This window comes from Sceloporus occidentalis, unplaced genomic scaffold (genome assembly GCF_023333645.1).
Source record: "Sceloporus occidentalis isolate IW3139 unplaced genomic scaffold, rSceOcc1.0.p SCAF_4, whole genome shotgun sequence".
Taxonomy (NCBI): domain Eukaryota; kingdom Metazoa; phylum Chordata; class Lepidosauria; order Squamata; family Phrynosomatidae; genus Sceloporus; species Sceloporus occidentalis.
This window is the reverse complement of record NW_028316984.1, coordinates 66,718,312-66,731,970: the sequence shown is the minus strand read 5'-3', so window position 1 is coordinate 66,731,970 and position 13,659 is coordinate 66,718,312. Positions and strand designations below refer to the sequence as shown.

Below are 13,659 nucleotides of genomic sequence, written 5' to 3'. Positions count from 1 at the left end.
GCAAAATATTTTTACACTTTGAACTGTGCACCAATTGAAGTAATCTGAGACCAAAGGGAGAAAGTGAGTGGGGAAGAGAGAAACTAGGGGATTTTAAAAATGTGGGATGACAGAATAAGAAGTGGGACTGTCCCTTTACAATTGAGACAGTTGGAGGGTATGGTATGATGAATGCAGCATTTATTTTTCAAGCAGTTGCCAAATTAAAATTTGGAATTTGGGTCTAATTGGTAATCTACCAAAACACCATTATGTGTACAAAAAACCCCAAAAATAAAACTAGCATTATCTCCTTGGATTTTTAAATTTTTGTTTTCATGGCAGGAACTACAGGCCAGTCAGTTCTGTACTACATAATGTGTGCTCTCTATAGGATAGAAGGAGGCCTAAAAACAGATTTAAAATGTGAATGGATCAGGTTTGTGAAGAAGACAAATGATCTAGGACCAAAAGCAAGCACAAAAACAGCTGCTTAACAGCAAAGAAACTCAACCAAGCTGTCCCTTGATCAAGATAATCTAGCATCACTCTTGCTTCTTCTGCACACTATTTTACCACTGTTGCAGTTTCTTGTGGGCGTTTTAATCCTAGTCATGCTCTTTTGCTGGATCCAGCGAAGGGAAACTGGTGTTGGGGGTGGAGGAAAGTTGAAGTTATTAAACATTCAGGTAGGAATCCTCTTATGCTAGTGAAAAATCATTAGACAAGTCATTGTGCTTTCTCAGAGGTTGTGTAAATGTGGACCTGCCTGCAACCAATCACAAGCTCTTACCCACAGCCCATTTCCTCAGATAATTGACAGCTGCAGAATGGGTATACTCAAGACAGTGGAACCTGTGGCACACCTGACTACCCAACTGCGTAACTATGCTGATACATGTTTGTTGTTAACTGCCCTCAAGTCAGCCCCAACACATGGTGAACCTCTGCATGAGACAGATGGTATAAAAGTCACATAGCATTTAAAAGCCTATGAAGTTTCCATGAAACAAAATGAAGCTTCTTTCTTCCTGTGCAATAAAAGCATGTTGTTAACAGGGAAAAAAAATAGTGAAAAGGTAAGTTAGGGTTTAGGAAATATCAGTTTTAATTGGGTAATCATATGAACAAAGGAACAAAAAAAAAGAAAAAGAAAGAAAAAGAAAAACCAGTATTGTGGCCAATTATAATAATACACCCACCTTACTGCATATTTGAAAACAAACAGCTGATTGTATCGAGCTTTGCATACAATTTTAGTTATCCAAAGTGCTTGTTTTTGAAAATGCCACTTGACATTCCATTCACAGCTTGGGAGGAAGCAGTCTTTTCAATGAGATGGTCAAAAGTATGGGAAAAATTGTAATGAACACGAATTCTTCACAAGGAATTCTTAATTTACCCTCATGCCCCATTATTTCACTTCTTTGTTTCCCCACCACCACATTCTTACACACACACACACACACACACACACAAACAGAAACTGCTTTTGAAGAGAAATGTTCCTTTAAGAATAAATGGCACACAAACTATCATTTTTTTTTAAATCTAATCTCTCACTCAAGACCAGTGAAGTGTAATTCTGCCAGCAGCAAACTGCATGTTAATCCTTTCATTACATCATCAGCATTTTGCATTGCACAAAATGGAAAGAAAACTCTTGCCTCCTGTTTCCTGTGTTTCATGATGCATAAAGATGGATTAAAACTTTCCTTCCCAAAGAATTTGCTGAGCATTTGTTTTCCTCAAAAGCAAAATTTAAACTAGCGTTTTCCATATGGCTTGCTTTCACTCTCCTAATTCAAAGAAACAGCTTTGCACCATGCACCTTCTCCATAATAGTCGCTAAGAAGACATTTATGATAAGGTGGTACAAACTGAATTCTCAACCAGGACAGAAAATGGATAAAGTAAAGCAAATCCATCGAGAATGGTGTGCTATCATATTACAGATATTGGAAACACAATGTTTTGGATGACTAACATGCTGGCTGAGGGATTCTGGCAGTAGTAGCCAAGGTTTGGATATGCTTTGGAGTTCAGAGGGCTGCATACTGCCATTTTGTTCTTCTTGGAGGGCTGCACTATCTCATCTCAAGAGCCATCTTGGCAGACCAGACCAGGTAGATCTGTCACTTTTGGATGCCTGTTGTTATTTATATACCACTTTTTTCAAGGTGGCTCTTTTGAGGTGACCCACTCTACCAAACAGTTTTAAGGGGCCTTATTGAGCCCTAACATGTTTTTGCAAGTGAAAAACAAGTGGTTTTTTAACCATTCTGTTTGCCAAGGGATATGAGGGGGGGCAGAGGCATTTTGGGCCCTGCCAAAGGTCCACAAGAAGCCTTCAAGGACTTGTCTACACTGTATTCTGGTCCTACATTCCCTTTGAATTTACCCTGTATCTTGTGGGTTATCGGCTCTTTTCCACAATGACAATGGGCAGTTGCCTTCCCACATGGCCCCTGTTCATCATCCGGTGCAGATGCTGAGGTCTGAACAAGGTGCCCAGCCATGTTATCAACACTGGACACCTTGTTCAGACTGACATGCACCCACAGCAGTACCGGACAATTGCACAGACCATGAGTGAAAAGGCAGCTGCCATTGTTCCTGAAAACCCACCAAAAAAACCTTCAGCAAATGGCAAATTATTTAAGGTGAAAGAAGCCCCAAATTGGGTGCAGGCATCGTGAAGACAGTCCAGACCCATTTTGGGGTTTTGGCCCTGCATCGTGTAAGCAGCAAGTCCAGGGGCAACTTGGGGTAAATCACCCGTGTAGACAAGGCCCAAGTGACATGGTTCCCAACCCTGTTGTAGTCCAGAAGGTAATCTTCCACTCCTAATATAGGATTACACCATAGGAATAGTGTGAAACATTTAAAAAAAAAAAAAAGCTTCATTTATAGATTTCCTAATACTGAACTAACAGTGTCTAAACGGTTTACAGCTGTAAGCTAATTGCCCCTAACAATCTGGGTACTCATTCTAGCGACCTCGGAAGGATGCAAGCCTGAGTCAGGCTTGAACCCCCTTAACTGGGACTGAACTCGCAACCTTATGGTTTTGACTGAGTGGCTGCAGTACAGGCATTTAACCACGGCACCACCAGGGCTCAGTGACCTGGTTCAGGTGCCTGCTTCATCATGATGCAGCTTACTGGGTGACATTTTTGACCCTGCCACTTTCCCTTAGTCTAATGTTACAAGGCTCCAGTGAAGGTAAAGTGGAATAATCCACAACTTCTCTCCTAAAAGTTGCTGGAGGAAGTGAAAAACTAAAATTGCTGATGAAGAGTAATAATGGTGATGATGCACTCAACTAGATTGCTTCAGAGTTTCCAGTTCTTTTTGCTTGGATTATACATAAATATTCATGGCATTTCATCTAGTTATCTCTTGAAATGGACAGGTTGCTTACCTGTAACAGTATTTCTTCGAGTGGTCATCTGCGAATACATACAAATGGGTTTCACTGCGCCTGCGCAGTGCTGTTCGGAAACTTCTGGAATCACTGGGCAAAGTTTACTTTGCAACATATAGAAACTTTTTGGCGGTAACTCCGCCCACCCGTTATAAGGCCCCTGCCTTCCCGCTCTTTCCCCAGTTCTGCAATTTTTCCGCCAAGCAGGCGATGGAAAGAGCCAATAAGAGCAGGACACTGAGGGGATGGACGGGTGGGATTTGTATGTATTCGCAGATGACCACTCGAAGAAATACTGTTACAGGTAAGCAACCTGTCCTTCTTCTTCGTGGTCTCAGCGAATCATACAAATGGGTTTAGACTGACAAGCTTAGGTATGCGGCGGAGGGAGTGTCCTGAAACCAAAGCTATGGTAAACCAAAGGCATATTTATTGGAACAATAAACACCTTGAACCATAAAAAGAGTCAGCCTTTTTGTTGATGGACAAAACAAACATAGCAATAACATTGCTAAACCTGAGAAGGGAACAAGAGGTCGTGCAAGACCAGTCCCATAGAAATTGTGCAAATCAACAATGGACAAATTGAAAACAGTGACATCTGTACATAAGTGCTGAAACACAAAACGCTCAGTAGTGCAATCAATGCAAACCTGAAACCAACACAGCCCTCCCGAAAGCTGCGTCTCGGATGGCTCTGGTATCCAACCTATAGTGCTTTATAAAAGTCAGAGGTTGGGACCAGACAGCAGCCTTGCAGACATCCTCCAAGGGGATACCAGACAGGAATGCAGAGGATGCTGACATTGCCCTTGTAGAATGGGACCGAACCCTGCCAGGGAGAGGTTTGCCCAACAGTTCATAGCAGAGGTGGATGGTACCGGCCACCCATTTGGAAAACCTCTGTGCAGAGACAGGCAACCCCCTCTTCGGTTCCGAGTAGCATTGGAAAAGTCTCTCGGACCGACTGGAGGCAGCAGTTCTGTCCAGGTAGAATGCCAGCGCTCTCCTGACATCAAGAGAGTGCAGGATCCGCTCCGCATCCGAAGTCGGATTGGAAGCAAGGGTAGGCAACACAATGTCCTGACACATGTGGAAAGCAGACACAACCTTAGGCAAAAAAGTAATGTCTGTCCGAAGGACCACCTTGTCCTTGTGAAACCTGAGGAAAGGCTGGTCCCGTCGCAAGGCACAGAGTTCGCCCGCACGGCGGGCAGAGGTGATGGCCACAAGAAAGGCGGTTTTCCAAGTCAATAGTCTCAAGTCCACTGTGGCCATCGGTTCAAAGGGCCTGGATTGGAGAGCAGACAGCATTGTCTCCAGGCTCCAAGCCGGTGCTGGTACCGACACAGGAGGATACAAGTTGGCACAACCCCTAAGGAACCCCTTCACCAAGGGATCCCTAAAAAAGGAAGCCCTCCCCCCGAAATGGTACTTAGCACAAATGGCGGACAAATAGCACTTAATGGACGCGAGGCAAAGCCCCTCATCCAAAAGCGCCATCAAAAACTCCAGCACCACTGGAGTGGACACCTGAGCAGGAGACAAGCCCTTTCGATCAAGGAAGATGCTAAACCTCCTCCATTTTAGGGCACAGGACCGTTGGGTGGAAGGTTTCCTTGCAGCCAGGATCACCTTTTTCACCGCCTCCGGCAGGGCAGTCAGGGCCGTATCCTCCAGGCCACCAGTGGTAGGCTCTCGATGTCCGGATGGAGAATCCGTCCATCCTGGATAGACAGCAGGTCCGGGCGAGGATCGAGGCGGAGGAAGCATCTCTTGGAGAGGTGGAGAAGGGATGCGAACCAAGGTTGTCTCGGCCACCACGGCGTGATCAGGATCGCATGCGACCGGTCGGTTGTCATCTTGGACACCACCCTGATGATGAGAGGGAACGGAAGGAAGGCGTAGAGGAGCTCTCCCGTCCAGAGGAAAGTGAACGCGTCTCCGAGGGATCCGTCCATTCGCTTCCTGGAGCAGAACTGGGGACAGTGGCTGTTCCACCTGGTCGCAAAGAGGTCGATCCGGGGATTCCCCCAACGGTTGAAGAGGTCGCTGACCGTCTCGGGATGGAGCCTCCATTCGTGGCACACCGACGGAGATCTGCTGAGGCGATCTGCCAACTCGTTGTCTTCTCCAGGAAGATGCATCGCCTGGAGGAGGATCTGCCTCTGGATGCACCAATCCCAGATGCGGAGAGTGAGGTCGAGCAGAGTTCTGGACCTGGTGCCTCCCTGCTTGTTGATGTAGTACATCACGGTGGTGTTGTCCGTCCTCAGGAGGACCACCTTGCCTGCAACAGCGGATTCGAATGCCCTCAGTGCCTTCTCTACCGCCAGCATCTCCAAAGCGTTGATGTGGAGGAGCTTGTCCTGGGCCGACCAATTGTCCTTGATGACCAGGTCGAGCAGATGAGCGCCCCAACCTTCCAAGGAAGCATCTGTTGTCAGAGTTAAATGAGGCTGAGGCTGAAGGAAGGGCATCCCGATGCAGACGTTGCGGCAGTCCAACCACCATCTGAGAGAAGCCGCCACAGGTCTCGGTACCGTGAGCCACTTGGACGGGGGGTCCTCCACCGGGGAGAAGACCAAGAGGAACCAGGACTGTAGGGGTCGGAGGCAAAGCCGTGACCAAGGTGTGACAGACGTTGTCAATGCCATGTGTCCCAGGGCGACCTGAACGTCCCTGGCCCTCACCCTCCTGTGGGAGATGAGAGGTCTGAGTGATGCCGCCAGGGCCTGGAAACCGTCTGGAGGGAGAAAGGTGGAGCATCTTTCGGAGTCGAGGATGGCCCCGATGAATTTGACCTGCCTGGTCGGTGTGAAGTGGGACTTCTCTCGGTTGAAGACCAGACCCAGGGAGTCTAGGAGGTGCAAGGCGAACAAGACTGCTTCCCGCAGTTCCTGTTGGGACTCGGCGGCGAACAGCCAGTCGTCCAGGTATGGAAAGACCATGAAGCCCTTCTGATGGAGGTAAGCCACCACCGGTGCCATGCACTTCGTGAAAACTCTGGGCGCCGTGGCCAAACCGAAGGGGAGCACGTTGTAGTGGTAAGAAACGGGACCGACGGCGAATGCGAGGAATCTCCGGTGGGACTCCCGAATCCCGATGTGGAAATAAGCGTCCTTCAGGTCGATCGTTGCAAACCAGAGACCCTGATGAAGCAAGGGAAGAATGGAAGCTAGGGTTACCATTCGGAAATGCCGGTAGTCAAGACACACATTCAGATCCCTCAAGTCCAGGATGGGTCTGATGCCTCCATCCGACTTCAGTACCGTAAAGTACCTGGAGAAAAAAGCCCTGGCCAAGAGGCCGGGCGGTAAAGGGGAGATTGCCCCCTTGCTAAGCAAAGTGCGCACTTCGTCGAGAAGGGTGTCCGAGGGGGGGGTGGACATGAAGACTCCGGTCTTGGGGAGCTCTTGGAACTCGAGGGCATATCCCCTACGGACGATGTTGAGCACCCATGAGTCTGTTGTGATGGAGGCCCAGGTGGTAGCAAATGGCCTGAGTATGTCCAGGAAAAATGGGGAAGAGGAGACGAAGCGCGCTAGACCCCATCAGTCTCTCTTCTTACCCTGGTCACCATCCTGCCAGCGGGGCTTTCGGTGCCGGGTAGGAAAATTCCGTCGGCCAGAGGAGGATGACTGGGACGCGTGCCTGGATCATTGAGAGCCCTGCTGGTGGAATTGGCGGTCCTGGCCAAATGGTCTGTAGGACTGGCCTTGGGATTGCCATGGGCGCTGTCTCTTGCGAAACGGGGCTGACACCAAGGATGACATGCCATGTTTCCTCGCGGCTGCCTTCATCTTAAACTTGCGATTGAGGCGGTCGTCGGTGTCGGTGTTGAAGAGCCCAGACTCATCGAGAGGCATCTCTTCGATAGCCGACTTGACTCCAGGAGTGAGATCTGTGCCCCTCAGCCAGGCGTGTCGGCGGAGCGCCATTGACGCCGACATCGCCCTTCCCACACAGTCAGTGATGTTGCGGCACGCGGTGATGAGCCATCCCCCTATGGAATGGGCCTCATCTCTGACCTCAACCAGTTTCCTCTGGACATCATCCGGGACGTCGGGAATCAGGGGGGAGATAGTCTCCATCAAGGACTGCACATAGGCCCCCATACATGCAGTGTAGTTGGTGGCTTTGACAGCTAAGCAAGAAGCTGAATAGGCCTTCTTAGCCAATCCATCGATCTTGCGAGCCTCCCGGTCTACTGGAGAGGTGGCCTGCTTGTGGGTGGAGGCGAGCTGCGAGCCCTCTACGATGGCCGAGTTCTGTCTTGGATGAGTTGACAGCCATGGACAGGACGCCGGAGAGATGCGGTAGAGGGTTTCCACCTTCCGCGAAGTGCTGACCAAGGCTGCAGGGCTGTCCCAAGACCTCTTGATGATGGTCTCCAGGGACGGAAGGAGAGGGATGCAGGGTGGGGTTGGAACCCGACCATGGACCCTTTGTTCCACCGGATCCCGGGCCGCCTACTCAGGGTAAGCCAGCTCAATGTCCAGAGCCCTGGACATTTTGATGACGTGCTCACTGAAGGATCGGAGTGGATCACCAGGTGCTCCAGTTCGGGACGGTCCCGGCCGGGCCCGTGAGAGCGTGGTCCAAGCTCAAGCCTTGACGAGGAAGGCTTAGCTGCTGAGGTGGAGGGCTTGGAGGTGACCGTCGAGGCCTTGTCCTTTGGGGCCCGATGACGGCGACCTTCATCAAACTTGCGAAGCGCCGTCTCTCGCGGGACCGCCATGTAATAACGGTCTACCTCCGAATCATAGAAGACATCAAGGTCATCATGGCCGACATCTTCGGACGGCACAGCCTCCGGACATGGTACCGAGATCGGAGAGCGGACAACAATCGGGGAACGCTGAGGCGGAGCGAGGTCATCATCGTCTGAACCCACGAACTGGGCGGTGGTCAGCCCGGAGAGCGTCGGAGCTAGACGTGGGACATCATCTCGCACGGAAGAGTCCTGTGGCAGCGGAGTGGGAGTCTGGAGGGCCGGAGCTGGTACCAAACGCTGTGGAGTAAGGGGTTCAGCATCCTTACGGTGACTATGACCGTCGGAGGACTTGGAGGACTCCTTGCGTGGCTTCTTCTTGGGTGGCTCGGAAGAAGCGGAGTCAGAGTGTTTGGCCTTTTTGACGGGCCTGGGCGCCTCCGGAGGAAAGAAGGGGTTCTCCTGGAGTTCTCTCATTCGGGATGAACCGGCTGAAGACACAGAAGCCGCCGGGGCAGAGGTTGACGGACTGGAGACTGCAGCCGTCGGAGTGGTGAGGTCTCCTCCCTTAGCCTTCTTGGAGTGCTTGGGCTTACGGGACGGAGCCGAGGTTGACCGGTCGGTTCCGACCTTGGAGGCGGAGCCAGCAACCGACGCCGGAGCCGTCGAACCCTCGGTCCCCGACAGTGTGCAGGGGCTCTTTGAGGGTTTGGTGGTGGTACTGGACCTGCCTGGGCCGCTGACCACGGAAGACGACTTGGTGGTGGCACTGGGCTTGTGAGAGCCACGGTCCACTTTGGCGGGGGTTGATAGCGCCGGGGGGGCCGAAGCGGCGCTTGTAGGACTCTCGCGCGGGGCCAAGGCAGGAGCGGCAGCCGGGAGGGAAGGAGCCGAAGCTGGGCGGGAAGTCTCCCCATGGACCTTACCCTGGGTGATCGCCGAAGTCAGGCGGGATTCACGGTTCTTACGCGCCTGCGACGTCATAGATTTGCAGAGCGAACAGGATTTCATGTTGTGGTCACCGCCAAGACAGAGAAGGCACGAAGAGTGAGGGTCTTGGACCGGGAGTTTGCCCCCGCAGACATCACACTTCTTGAAGGGAGGCGACATCGTGACGGAGCGATGGAGAGGAGACAAAGTCGAAGTCAAGAGCAGTCCGAGGTCAAAGTACAGTGGGGGCAGTGGTCAAAGAGAGTGGTCAAGAACGGTCCGAAGTCAAATAGCCAGTGATCCAATAACAGAAGCAAGAGCGAAGTTCCCTAAAGCACAAGCGCGGCGGAAAAAAGGAACTGGGGAAAGAGCGGGAAGGCAGGGGCCTTATAACGGGTGGGCGGAGTTACCGCCAAAAAGTTTCTATATGTTGCAAAGTAAACTTTGCCCAGTGATTCCAGAAGTTTCCGAACAGCACTGCACAGGCGCAGTGAAACCCATTTGTATGATTCGCAGAGACCACGAAGAAGAAATGCTAGGTTTCCCTGCCTCTCTCCCTCCATTATATGCATCTCCTTCCAACTGATCACATCACATCCAGCCTTGTGTAACATTTCAGAAATTAATTTCACCAATTTCCACTGAAACTTAAAAAGAAAAAAAACCTACTATATGCAAGCCCAAGTGATAAAGAGAATTGGCAACATTATGCTGGTGAAGTATTAGGATCATTTTTAGTGCTAACATTCCTCTTCTCCTCACTTGAATCTGTGTCCTGGAAACAGCTATGTTTATTCTGCATCCATGCCTAAGACAGTAGAAGCACACTGGCAAATAACCAAACCAGTTATTTTGGAAAGTACTGGGTTAATTTAAACCAACATGGGGGGTAGAAATAAAACTTTTTAAATAATGTTGAGAGCTCCCAGGAAATACTCAAGACAAAACAAAAACAAAAACAGGTCTCCAAAATCAAGTTAGTTTGTACAGGAATGAAATCTGACGTTTCTTGATTTGTAAAAAAATCCACCTGGAAATACCCAGTGGTTCCCATGTCATTAGAGTGTTAAATCTGCATTAGGCTTTAGGCTGAATTTTAAGGAAGCAATCCAAGACAGCGTACCTACTGGGGGAGATAAGGTTCAAAATTAAATTAAATTAAATTAAAATTCTGGATTCAATTCCTGATTCATTACTTCAGTGCTGTGGAAGTTACCAGCTGCCACTGAATGTGTGGCTGGCAATCCAAGGGCAAGCCATCAACCAAACAGATTGAAATGCTTTCTGTATAAACTCAATTTATGCCTCCTCTGTCTCCCCTGCTCTTTTATCCCCCCCCCCCCCCCAGCACAAGTATTTGATTAAGGAAGCTATTCTTAAATGCATATGGTTAACTTGCTGAATTTTACAAAGAATGTGTCCTTAGACTTTTAGAAAAGATAAGAATTAACACAATTCTATCAACAATAAGCTTGCAAGAAAACCAAAGAAAACCTTTTGCATGCAAGACTTCATCACCTCATATTGGCTTCATATATATCCGTTGCCATGGAATGTCTAGCATTTAATAATCCTCTTACATTTATTACAGTCACACTGGGATAAAAATGAAAGTGTAAGTTCTGCATTCTGAAAGAGAGTCAATGTGGTTTGTGATTTTAAGTTGGTTTGCAGTTTTAATGAAAGAATGGGATATAGTGAACAATACAGAATACTTACTGCTTAGGAATATTGGCCTATTTCAGTTCCTGAGGCTACTAATGGAGGGATTATAATAATACAGAAATCTGTAGAAGAACAGCAGCTGCTCAAATTAATTTTTTTGTAGGAAATGAGAGAGGTTTTCCAACAGAAAGTCTAAGACCACTATATTGGCTAGTGTTAAAAGTACTATTTTAGAAAATTTCCAGATTTTTTCTTACACAAAAAGATATCTGGCAAATGATAGTTCTGCAAAAGTACCGTATAGACATTCCAAGGCTAAGATAAGGATAAAGTACATAGTATTCCACATTATAGACTTCCACAGGCATTTTGCACAGGTAAGAGAGATTGTTTATTCCTATATATGTTTTGTCCAGAGCTTGGAAAATTTTCTTTTTGGCCTCCCGACCCTGATTTCTTCATGGAGCTAAAAACAATGATGTAATGATGGTCAGGGGCTCACCATAGCAGCACTTCACCCTCTTTAGGTCGTGGCTTCCATGCCAGAGGTGCTTCTGAGGTTTGTCTGAAATTTGGGTACTATCCAGGGAGCTGATCCTGTGGAGCAGGAGGTCAGGTTCAGCACCTTTGACAGCTCCTTTAATGACTGGACATGTAGAGGACTCAGACCTCCATGTTTTTGCTGCCCCTGTTGCTCATTTTCTCTGGGTGCTCTGGCACCCCAAAGGGATGAGTAGCAGCGGCAATGGGGCAGGTGGAAGGCTGGGTTCTCCACGTTCCTGCCACTGCTGCTGCTTGTCTCCTTGGAGGGCTGAGGTGCTCTGAAGAATGGTGGCAGCAAGGGATGGAGGACTCGGGTCTCCACATTCCCTGAAGAGACTAGTAGCAAGGGCAGCAGGGGGTGGGGGACTCAAGCCTCCATATTCTTGCCACAGCCCCACTCATTTTCTTAGAGGGCCATACCTTCTCCCCCCCCCCCCACCACCCCTAGTAATGCCCCTGGATTTGGCTAAAACCTAGAGTACATTCACCACCCACTGACATAAAAGGTACTGAAAGGAACTCTATGGGCAATCTTTGGTTATAGAGCCTTGTATAAGATGTGTTAGCATTTAAACTATCAATGAGAATTAGAAATCCCATTGCAGAAAAGGAAAGAAGTAACCAGCACCTACAAGATTATATTCTTCAAGCTCTGGTTTTCTCTATCACAAATCAAAGCAAAATGGGAAAGCCTTGTTATGTCTTCATTTACCTGCCAGAGCAAGGAGGGTCTATCGGTCATCCTGGTGCATTATGAGATGAACTAATCTCCCTGCTCTGGAAAATAAAAAATAAAAAGGCAAATGTACTTCCTTGCATTCCCCTTTTACTGTCTCATTGACCACATTTTATATGCCACAGTCTGCTCATCTATGCTTCTCATTGCTATTTGTATAATATAGACATTATGTGTGTATGTGTTTCGTGCCTTCAATTTCCTTCTGATTTATAGCAACCCTTAGGAAAACCTATAATAGGGTTTTCTTCGCAAGATTTGCTCAGAGGAGGTTTGCCATTGCCTTCCCCTCAGGCTGAGAGCATGTGACTTGCACAAGGTCATTCAGTGGGTTTCTTGGCCAAGCGGGAATTGAACCCTGGTCTTCAGATTCCTAGTCCATTGCTGAAACCACTACGTCACATTGACCATAGACATTATACATATATTCTATTGTATCACAGCCAGCCCTGCCATTAGGCTGACATGGCTGCTTCAAGTCCCAAATCCTGAGGGACACTGAGGGCTCTTCCACATTACAAAATTGTATGGCTTTCATTTCACTTTGCCATGGGTCCATCTTATGAAATCTTGAGGTTTTCAATTTAGAATTCTTAACCGGAGAGCTCTTCTTGTACCTTTGATCAGACTACGAACTCCAAGGGTTCCACAGAAGGCTGCCGTAACAGCAGAAATGTAATCATGTTGTTATAACAGTGTAGAATGAAAGGGCCTGCAGAGTGAACAGAGCTGTGTATATACCATATGACCTACCTTTTTTCACCAAAGCTACACTGCAGCTCTTAGGTGTTGACCTATTGCCACTGTACTGAAAGCAGGGTGACCAGATGTCCTAACTGCAAAGGAGGACAAGGCATTGCAGAATATAGAACATTCAAGAAAATGTAGGACATTACCAAATAAAAGCCAAAAACACTAATATAAATATAAATGCATGCAACTTGGCCATGCACAAAATGGAGGCTGTTATAAAATTCCTCCTAGACAGAAGGTTGAAATGTAGGATATGTCTTAAATATGGTGAATGATAAAAATATAAGGAGAAATTAAGAATCGAAATTGCTGTATATGGTAATGGCAGCAAGAGTTTTATTTGCCACAAAATGGAAAGATGAGAAATATCCAACAACTGGAGAATGGTTTATGAATTTATGGAAGTAGATAAGTTAACTAAGGCACGTTACAGACCGCCCCTTAGGGGCGGCCTGTAGGCGCACCTTTCCCCGCTGGATTGGGGCCTCAGCGGCCAGAGCGGCAGCCGCTGAAGCCCCGATCCGCCGCTTTCTGGGCTGCAGGGAAGCGGCAAAAGGCCCCTTCCCCGCAGCCTGGAAAGGGGTGTCCTTGGGGCTTCAAGCCCCAAGGACACCCCGTGGCGGCGGGGAGAAGGAGAAAGGGGCCGCTTGGCCCCTTTCTCCTTTGGTCCGCTGGGCGCAGCCGTGTGAAGGCTGCGCCCAGCGGACAAAACCAGGAAGGAGCTCCAAAACGGAGCTCCTTCCGGGGTCGCGGAAAGGGCGCCCTAGGCGCCCTGCCGCGACCCCAATATGTCACAACCGTGCCGCCTCGTTTGGAGGCGGCGCGGCCGCGACGTATCGATGATGGTGGCCGTGTGGAATGGCTGCTGCCATTTTGTGTGCGCACAGCGTGCACTAGGGTTAGGGCGGTGCA

The 13,659-nt window shown here is 48.6% G+C and overlaps 1 protein-coding gene across 3 annotated transcripts in view; it reads right to left on the bottom strand.

Annotated features, from left to right (window-relative positions):
- The window catches only part of LOC149313949 (solute carrier family 12 member 8-like), a 101,630-nt gene that overhangs the window by 20,067 nt on the left and 67,904 nt on the right, over positions 1-13,659 (bottom strand). The window lies entirely within an intron of this gene.